The sequence below is a fragment of the Tiliqua scincoides genome, chromosome 4 (genome assembly GCF_035046505.1).
Source record: "Tiliqua scincoides isolate rTilSci1 chromosome 4, rTilSci1.hap2, whole genome shotgun sequence".
NCBI lineage: Eukaryota > Metazoa > Chordata > Lepidosauria > Squamata > Scincidae > Tiliqua > Tiliqua scincoides.
Genome location: NC_089824.1, coordinates 81,411,668 through 81,419,438, shown reverse-complemented (window position 1 = coordinate 81,419,438; position 7,771 = coordinate 81,411,668). Strand labels below are relative to the sequence as shown.

Below are 7,771 nucleotides of genomic sequence, written 5' to 3'. Positions count from 1 at the left end.
CACAAGTGCCGCTGCCCAGCGAGGTACATGGGGTGGCGGCAAGAAATAGGGCCTTCTCAGTAGTGGCACCAACGCTATGGAATTCCCTCCCCCTTGACTTAAGAACTGCTCCCTCTCTTGAAACTTTCCGGCGAGGCCTGAAGACTCTTCTGTTTAGACAAGCCTTCTGAGTTCCTGGCCTTTTTAACATCATTTTAAACATCTTTTAATACCTTTTTACACCTGGTTACAAGCCTGGATCCTTTTATAAACTACTGCTCTATGCTCTTTTACATTTTGACTACTGTTTTTAAGATGTGTTGCAAATATGTTTTTATCTGTTTTTAAATTATGTTTTTTTATTTCTGTTTTAGCCTTTGTTGTAAGCCACCTTGAGTCCCTCCAGGGAGAAAGGCGGGGTAAAAATAAAGTTGTTATTATTTATTAATAAAATATTATATATATATATATAAAATTCATATAGCAGTGATATATAATTCATTATATAATAAAATAAATCAGACCTATAGATGCCCAATACTAACCTACCTGTTACCCTGCAGATGCCCGATCTCGTCTGATCTCGGAAGCTAAGCAGGGTCAGGCCTGGTTAGTACTTGGATGGGAGACCGCCTGGGAATACCGGGTGCTATAGGCTTCTACCATAGTCTTTCGAGACTGAAGGTTGCCAACCAACTAACCTACCATAAGTGCCATGATACTGTGAGGACTGAAATTTGGGGCTGAATGGGAAGGTAGATCAGCACAAACATCTGACTCCTACAAGTGTGGCTAGGATTGCAGCCTCACAGCCTAATCCTAGGCATGTCTACTCAGGAGTAAGTCCTGTTATACTCAGTGGGGCTCAAGGTACACCAGCATACATTGTACACATAAATTTTATATGTTATGATGGCGCGAACATTGTAAAAAAAACTCTGGTAGATCTCCAGGCCTTGCTGGGTTTCAAAGTAGCTCTCGAGCCAAAAAAGTGTGAGCACCCCTGACCTAGTCCATAGACTCTTCTTCTCATCTTGACATAGAAAACCATACTCCCTTGAGCACCCCTTGGCTCTGAACACCACGACCGCATTGACATTTTATAGGACCTCTTAAGTACCACCCATCTTTCTTTAAACAGCAACAATTAGTGCTGCTTCTTCCCATTGTTACATGGTCAATATTTTATTTCTGTTCAAGGCATGCACGAGACACACATATGCACTTGGTGCTACATGCCTGCCTGAAGAGCAAAGGAAGAGACCAATGATGTGACTATTAGAAGAGGCCATGCAGATCCACAGGCCAAAAGGCCATATTTCTGGTTTTCCATTTGACTTATGTAATAACCGCTACCATCCCTGCACTCTAATGATCTTTCGTATTCATTGTTTCACATTTGAACAGAGCTTGTTTACAGTTTAATATAATGCAGCTATAGCCAAAGAATGTGGCCAAAGAATGGTCTTCAACCCAATACTAAACAATCCATTAAGGGGAATTCTAAACAGAAATCATAATACCTTGAACAAAATGTAATTGGATCAGTGCATCAGTGCAGATGACAAGGACAAAGACAGATTACAGTTAGCAGGCAAGCCAGGGAAACGCGCATCAATTTTCTGGCTTTCAAGCAATTGATCTCAAGAGCATATGAACCAGTTAAGCTTGAGAGCTGCCTGCTCATAGATGCTTTACAAATCAATGGTAGGGCTGAGCCCCAGAACCTGTTTGCAAGGCAGGGTGCAGCTCTGACCTATGAAGTAATTACAAAATGTGTTTCAGCAATTGCAGGGCGTAATGCCCTCACCATTACATTAGTCCTACCTGTGCACACCCACCTGCAGTTAAGATCAAGAAACTGCTGGGCAGAGGATATAGTTTCTAGGCAAGTTTGAGCTGTGGCACCTCTCATTTAAGAAATTCACTGCCCAACACTATGCCCTATCATGTTAAAACTCGCAGCCAAACCAAGACTGTACTGCATGCTGGGGGTGGGGTCATATGGCATATTTATACCTCCTGGTTGGCTACCCAATCACCTATGGGTCTCCTCAGACCCAAGAAACTTGCCCTTTGTGTCCACTGAGCATCACTCTGCCATGGACTGAAAAAGAAAATAAAACGAGGAAGAGCCTGGGATGGTGGCATGACAACAACTAGAAGGTTTCAATGGTCTCAAAAAAATCAGTTCTGGATGGTATATAACCTGCTGCAATAGAGGACATGTGGAAGCTGCATTGGTCTTTGCATTGGAATCATGTGCATTTCCTCAGCGGCAGAGCTACATTTTGGGGGGCCAGAAGCTTGAACTGTTATAGGGGCCCCTTTGCAACCAGCAACGAGGTCTGGGTAACCACTGTTCTCTTCTTCAATGGGGTTGTTCCCCAACAGATCACTACATATATTTTTTTTAAATTAACCTCTACATATCAGATTTTGATTACAATTAAAATGCTGTACTGGATTATGGCACATGTCAAAGTCACTGGTGTGAATGAAAATTGTAAATAACAAGCACTTCCCCCCACCCCACCCCCCACCCCAGTAGAGAGCTTGGGAATAACCCAGGGCACTGCAACAGGGGGCCATTACGCTCCAGTCACCATCATTGTCAGTAAGTCCATGCCCAGTGCCCCCTTCAACTGGCACCCGGGGCAACTGTCACCAATCGCCACACCCTAGATACACCCCTTCATGTATACAGTATACACATTCACACACTGTAACACAAAACATAATTCCCTCAAAATGCAACACTTCTCTTCTGAATATGCTGTATTTTAGTGTCAAGTTATTCTCAGTCAAGGTTGACTGGAACAGTGGAGACACCAAAGATACAGACTTTTGTCTGTCTCGGGGTGGGGGAGGGAAATGGCACACACAAGCATAGAAGGGAAACCTTGCAGTAAGATAAAGAAAATCTGCCAAAATGTGCCAGCCAAGGAGGACAAAGTATGCTATCACCCTCCCCTTAACAAACCTGAGCAAAAAAAAAAAAAAAGGTTTTTAAAGGCTTTAAAGGTCAAAACCAGCACCTTGAATTGGGCCCGGAAACGAATGGGCAGCCAATGTAGCCCCCAGAGAAACAGGCTGACAGAGTCAAACCGCCTACCTCCAGTAACCACACGGGCCGCCGCATTCTGCACTAATTGTAGTTTCCAAACCACCTTCAGGGGCAGCCCCACATAAAGCGCGTTACAATAATCTAACCTCAATGTCACCGTGGCATGGATCAACGTGGCCAGGTCTGCACGATCCAAGTACAGCCGCAGCTGGCGCACCAGCCGAAGCTGAGCAAAGGCCCCCCTAGCCACAGCCGCCACCTGGGACTCCAGGAGCAGCTGCGAGTCCAGGTGGATCCCCAAGCTGCGGACCTGCTCCTTCAGAGGGAGTGCAACCCCATTCAGAGCAAGCCGATAGTCCAGCACCTGCATCGAGGATTTCCGAACCAGGAGAGCCTCTGTCTTATCCGGATTTAATTTCAGCTTATTAGCCCCATCCAGATTCTCACTGCTTCCAGACAGTGCTCCAGGCCCTCAACCGCCACCCTGGAGTCTGGAGGAAAGGAGAGATAGAGCTGGGTGTCATCAGCATATTGATGACACCCCACTCCAAACCCCGGATGACCTCTCCCAGCGGTTTCATGTAGATATTAAATAGCATGGGGGACAGAATTGAACCCTGCGGCACCCCGCACCTCAAACGCCAGGGTGTCGAACAGGCATCCCCCAGCACCACCATCTGGGACCGACCCTCCAAGTAGGAGCAGAACCACCGCAAAACAGTGCCTCCAACTCCCAACTTGGCCAATTGGCCCAGAAGGATACCATGGTCAATGGTATCAAAAGCTGCTGAGAGTTCCAGCAGGACCAACAGGGACGCACTCCCCCTGTCCAGTCCCCGGCGTAGGTCATCCACCAAGGTGACCAAGGCAGTTTCTGTCCCAAAGCCTGGCCTGAAACCAGATTGAAAAGGATCCAGATAATCCACTTCATCCAAGACCCTTTGGAGTTGGGCCACCACCACCCGCTCAATTACCTTGCCCAGAAACGGGATGTTGAAGACTGGCCGGTAGTTATCTAACACAGTGGAATCCAGGGAGGGCTTCTTCAGGAGCGGGCGAACCACTGCCTGTTTCAAAGCGAGTGGCAATGTCCCCTCCATCAAGGAAGAGTTGACCACCCTCCCTGTCCACTCAGCCAGTCCACCCCAAGCAGCTCTTATCAGCCAAGCTGGGCAAGGGTCAAGCAGGCAGGCAGATGGCCTCACACTCCAAAGGAGTCTGTCCACATCCTCAGGCTGTATAAGCTGAAAAGAATCCCACAACACTGGACAAGCAGTTGCCAAGGGGACGTCAATGTGGCATCCAAGTTATGGCAAATAGGATCGATTTTATCTGCAAAGTGTTTTATCTGCAAAGTGTTGCGCAAACATGTCACAGCGGCTGACCATGTATTCCTCCTGGTCTACTGATGTCAATGACATCAAACTGAATTAATTAAATTAATTTAGTTTAATTACTTAAATTGGGTCTTTTTATTTGTTAAAGTGAGTGAGAAATGTTAGCTAATATTTTGAAATAGCAAGCACTTGTTGAAAGTACTTGTTGCAGTTTTACAGGGCAATCTATTTATATCTACTCAAAAGTAAGTTCCATTGTGTTCAATGGAACTTACTCTCTGGTAAGTGAGGTAAGGTAAGATTGTAGCCTTACACAGTTTGAGAGGTGCAGGAGGGAACTGGAGACAATCATAAAAGCCAGCAGCTTACCTTTAGGAAGTGGAATTGAGGCATTATATGAGTAAATGATGAGGCCTAGCCAAGTGCTGCTCACTACTCCTGCTACAACTTGCCTCCCAAGCTGCTGTGCATTGCTTGCTACCCTCTCCAGGGTAGCATGTGTTCCTGCACATGCGCAAGTAACCTATTACAGTCAGCCAGCTCAGAGCCCAATCCTCTGCATGTCTGCTTGGAAGCAAGCCCAGTCTAGTCAATGGGGCTTACTCCCAGGGATAGTGTGGATAGGGTTAAGAACATAGGAATATAAGAACAGCCCCACTGGTTCAGGCCATAGGCCCATCTAGTCCAGCTTCCTGTATCTCACAGCAGCCCACCAAATGCCCCAGGGAGCACACCAGATAACAAGAGACCTCATCCTGGTGCCCTCCCTTGCATCTGGCATTCTGACATAGCCCATTTCTAAAATCAGGAGGTTGCACATACACATCATGGCTTGTAACCCGTAATGGATTTTTCCTCCAGAAACGTGTCCAATCCCCTTTTAAAGATGTCCAGGCCAGATGCCATCACCACATCCTGTGGCAAGGAGTTCTACAGACCAACCACATGCTGAGTAAAGAAATATTTTCTTTTGTCTGTTCTAACTCTCCCAACACTCAATTTCAGTGGATGTCCCCTGGTTCTGGTGTTATGTGAGAGTGTAAAGAGCATCTCTGTATCCACTTTATCCTTCCAATGCGTAATTTTGTATGTCTCAATCATGTCCCCTCTCAGGCATGTTCTGCCAAATCCCAATCCAAGCTCTACCTAGAGAATTATGCCCACATTTAGCTAATTAGCACCCCTTTTTTACCCAAGAATGACCCTGGTTCTGCCTTGCAGTCCTGCTGGACCCCACCTCCAGGGTAGCTCACCTGTTCAATCTGCAGAGGTCCTCTCTCCTGCCAGCAGCCTCCCATCACTACAGCAGCACCTTGGTCCTCAGCAGGTCTTGGGCACAGCAGCCACACACCAAACTCCAGTGTCTACAAAGTCCATTCACCAATCAGTCCCAGCAGTCCATTAGCTATCCTCAGTCTCCAACTTTGCTCCTTCTGCTACCCACCCCAAACTCTCCCTTCATCAGGTGCTTTTATGCCTGAGGGCCCTATTGCCTTCAAGTGGCTGCAGCTGTGCAGGATACCCTCTGCTAAAAGCCCAGGCCTTACCCTTAAAGGGGCCACCGCTGACACCATACCCTACCTCCTTGCCAGATCTTCCGCGATTCCAATACAAGGTGTCTCTTTTCTAGGCTGAAGAGGCCCAAACGCCATAGCCTTTCCTCATAAAGAAGGTGCCCCAGCCCAGTAATCATCTTAGTTGCTCTCTTTTGCACCTTTTCCATTTCCATTATGTCCTTTTTGAGTTGTGGCGAACAGAACTGCACGCAATACTCTAGGTGTGGCCTTACCATCGATTTGTCCACCACCACCCCAAGATCTCTCTCCTGATCTGTCACAGACAGCTCAGAACCCATTAGCCTATAAGTTGCAGCCTTGGAGCCCAATCTCCTGCTTCAGGGGGTAGCATGTCGAGCAAGACAGGTGGGGGAAATGATGGAGGGAGTCAGGGCTGGCAGGATGGGTGAAGGAAAGAAAGAAGGTGCGCATGTGCCTGAATGAACAGCAGAGGAGAAGGTATGCACACGCCACCAGCAACTCCGTGGTGCCTGCGGCAACCACTGCAAGGGCTAGACTGCCCCTCCTCCCCCTCCCGCACAAACAAACGATTCCTTCCATCTCAGCTGCGGGGAGGTGCAACTGTATGTTGCCTTGACTGTTGCCTTCCCTTAGCCTCCTGCCCTCCTCCCTCTGAGTGCCTGGCAGGGCTTTCTGCAGCAGCTTGATCGTCACATGCGGGAATTGTTGCCCACACATTGTTGCCCCCCAGCCACCTTGTTGCCCGATCCATTTGCTACCCCCTGCACCCCCTAGCTACGCTACTGTATGTTAGTCTATAAGGCAATCTTATGCCATAATTCAAGTATTAGTCTGCCCAGCAGTGAGACCATGACACAAACCTGCAAGCAGTGGGAGGAGGCTTGGCTGCTGCACAAAGTTTTCACATGTTTGGAAAGGCCCTCCCAGCTGACCTGACTCTCTTACCACTGTCTGCAGGCTCGCTTCTGGTCAGCAAACCCAGAAGTGAGTGGCAATGATGTCATCACATGATGAGTTTTGCATCATTGCCACTCACTTCCAGGTTTCAAGTGCTGTGTCTGCAGGGCAAAGGGCGTCGTGATCCAGGTAGGTTTGGGATGCACTGGTGCATGGAATTGCAGCCCAACAGTCACAAAATATACACCAAATGATTCTGACTATTTAAGTTTGTAATGTGAAAGGATGGCATACTGTTTCCATGCTCACAGTATGGAGCTCTTGTTCATACGACCCCCTGATGCTGGATATTATTTGACTCTTGTTACACAAGTACTTAGAGGTATTTTCTAAGATCAGAACTCTGGGGTTGTAAACTATTTGCAGTAATTTATTCAATACAAGTCTCCCTCCTAAAGAGCTCACTATGTAAGTAAGTACTCAATTAATGGTGAACACACCTCAATTTGTCATCCTGGCAGATTTCTAGATTTGTTCTTAGTTCATCCAGGGAAAAATAGTTCATTTGACACTCACTTGAAATTGATTGCTATGAAAATGAACTTGGGTGGAGGGGCAGAACTATTGTAGTGCTCTGTAGTAACAGGCATAAAAACAATTCATAGTGGGAAAGTGAATGAAACCAGTAGCCAGACACCCCCTTCACAATTCCATCCAATCTGACTCATTGCTATCAATAGTTCTATATGCAGCATTCAGCCTGGAGAGAAATAACACAGGCCAACACAGTTTGCTTCCTTAAACGTTACACCAATTTCCTGGGTATATTTGGGGTGCTGATTCCAAAAATGGCACCCATTTTGCCCTATCACGTCTAGTTTTGGAGACATGGCATAGCCTCTTTAGTGAATGGTTCAAGCAGCTTCCTCATGAGGAAACTGCTTGAACCATTC

General features: G+C 47.0%; 1 pseudogene; it reads left to right on the top strand.

Annotated features, from left to right (window-relative positions):
• Nucleotides 1-522: 522 nt before the first annotated feature.
• Nucleotides 523-637, top strand: LOC136650706 (5S ribosomal RNA; annotated as a pseudogene).
• Nucleotides 638-7,771: the final 7,134 nt, after the last annotated feature.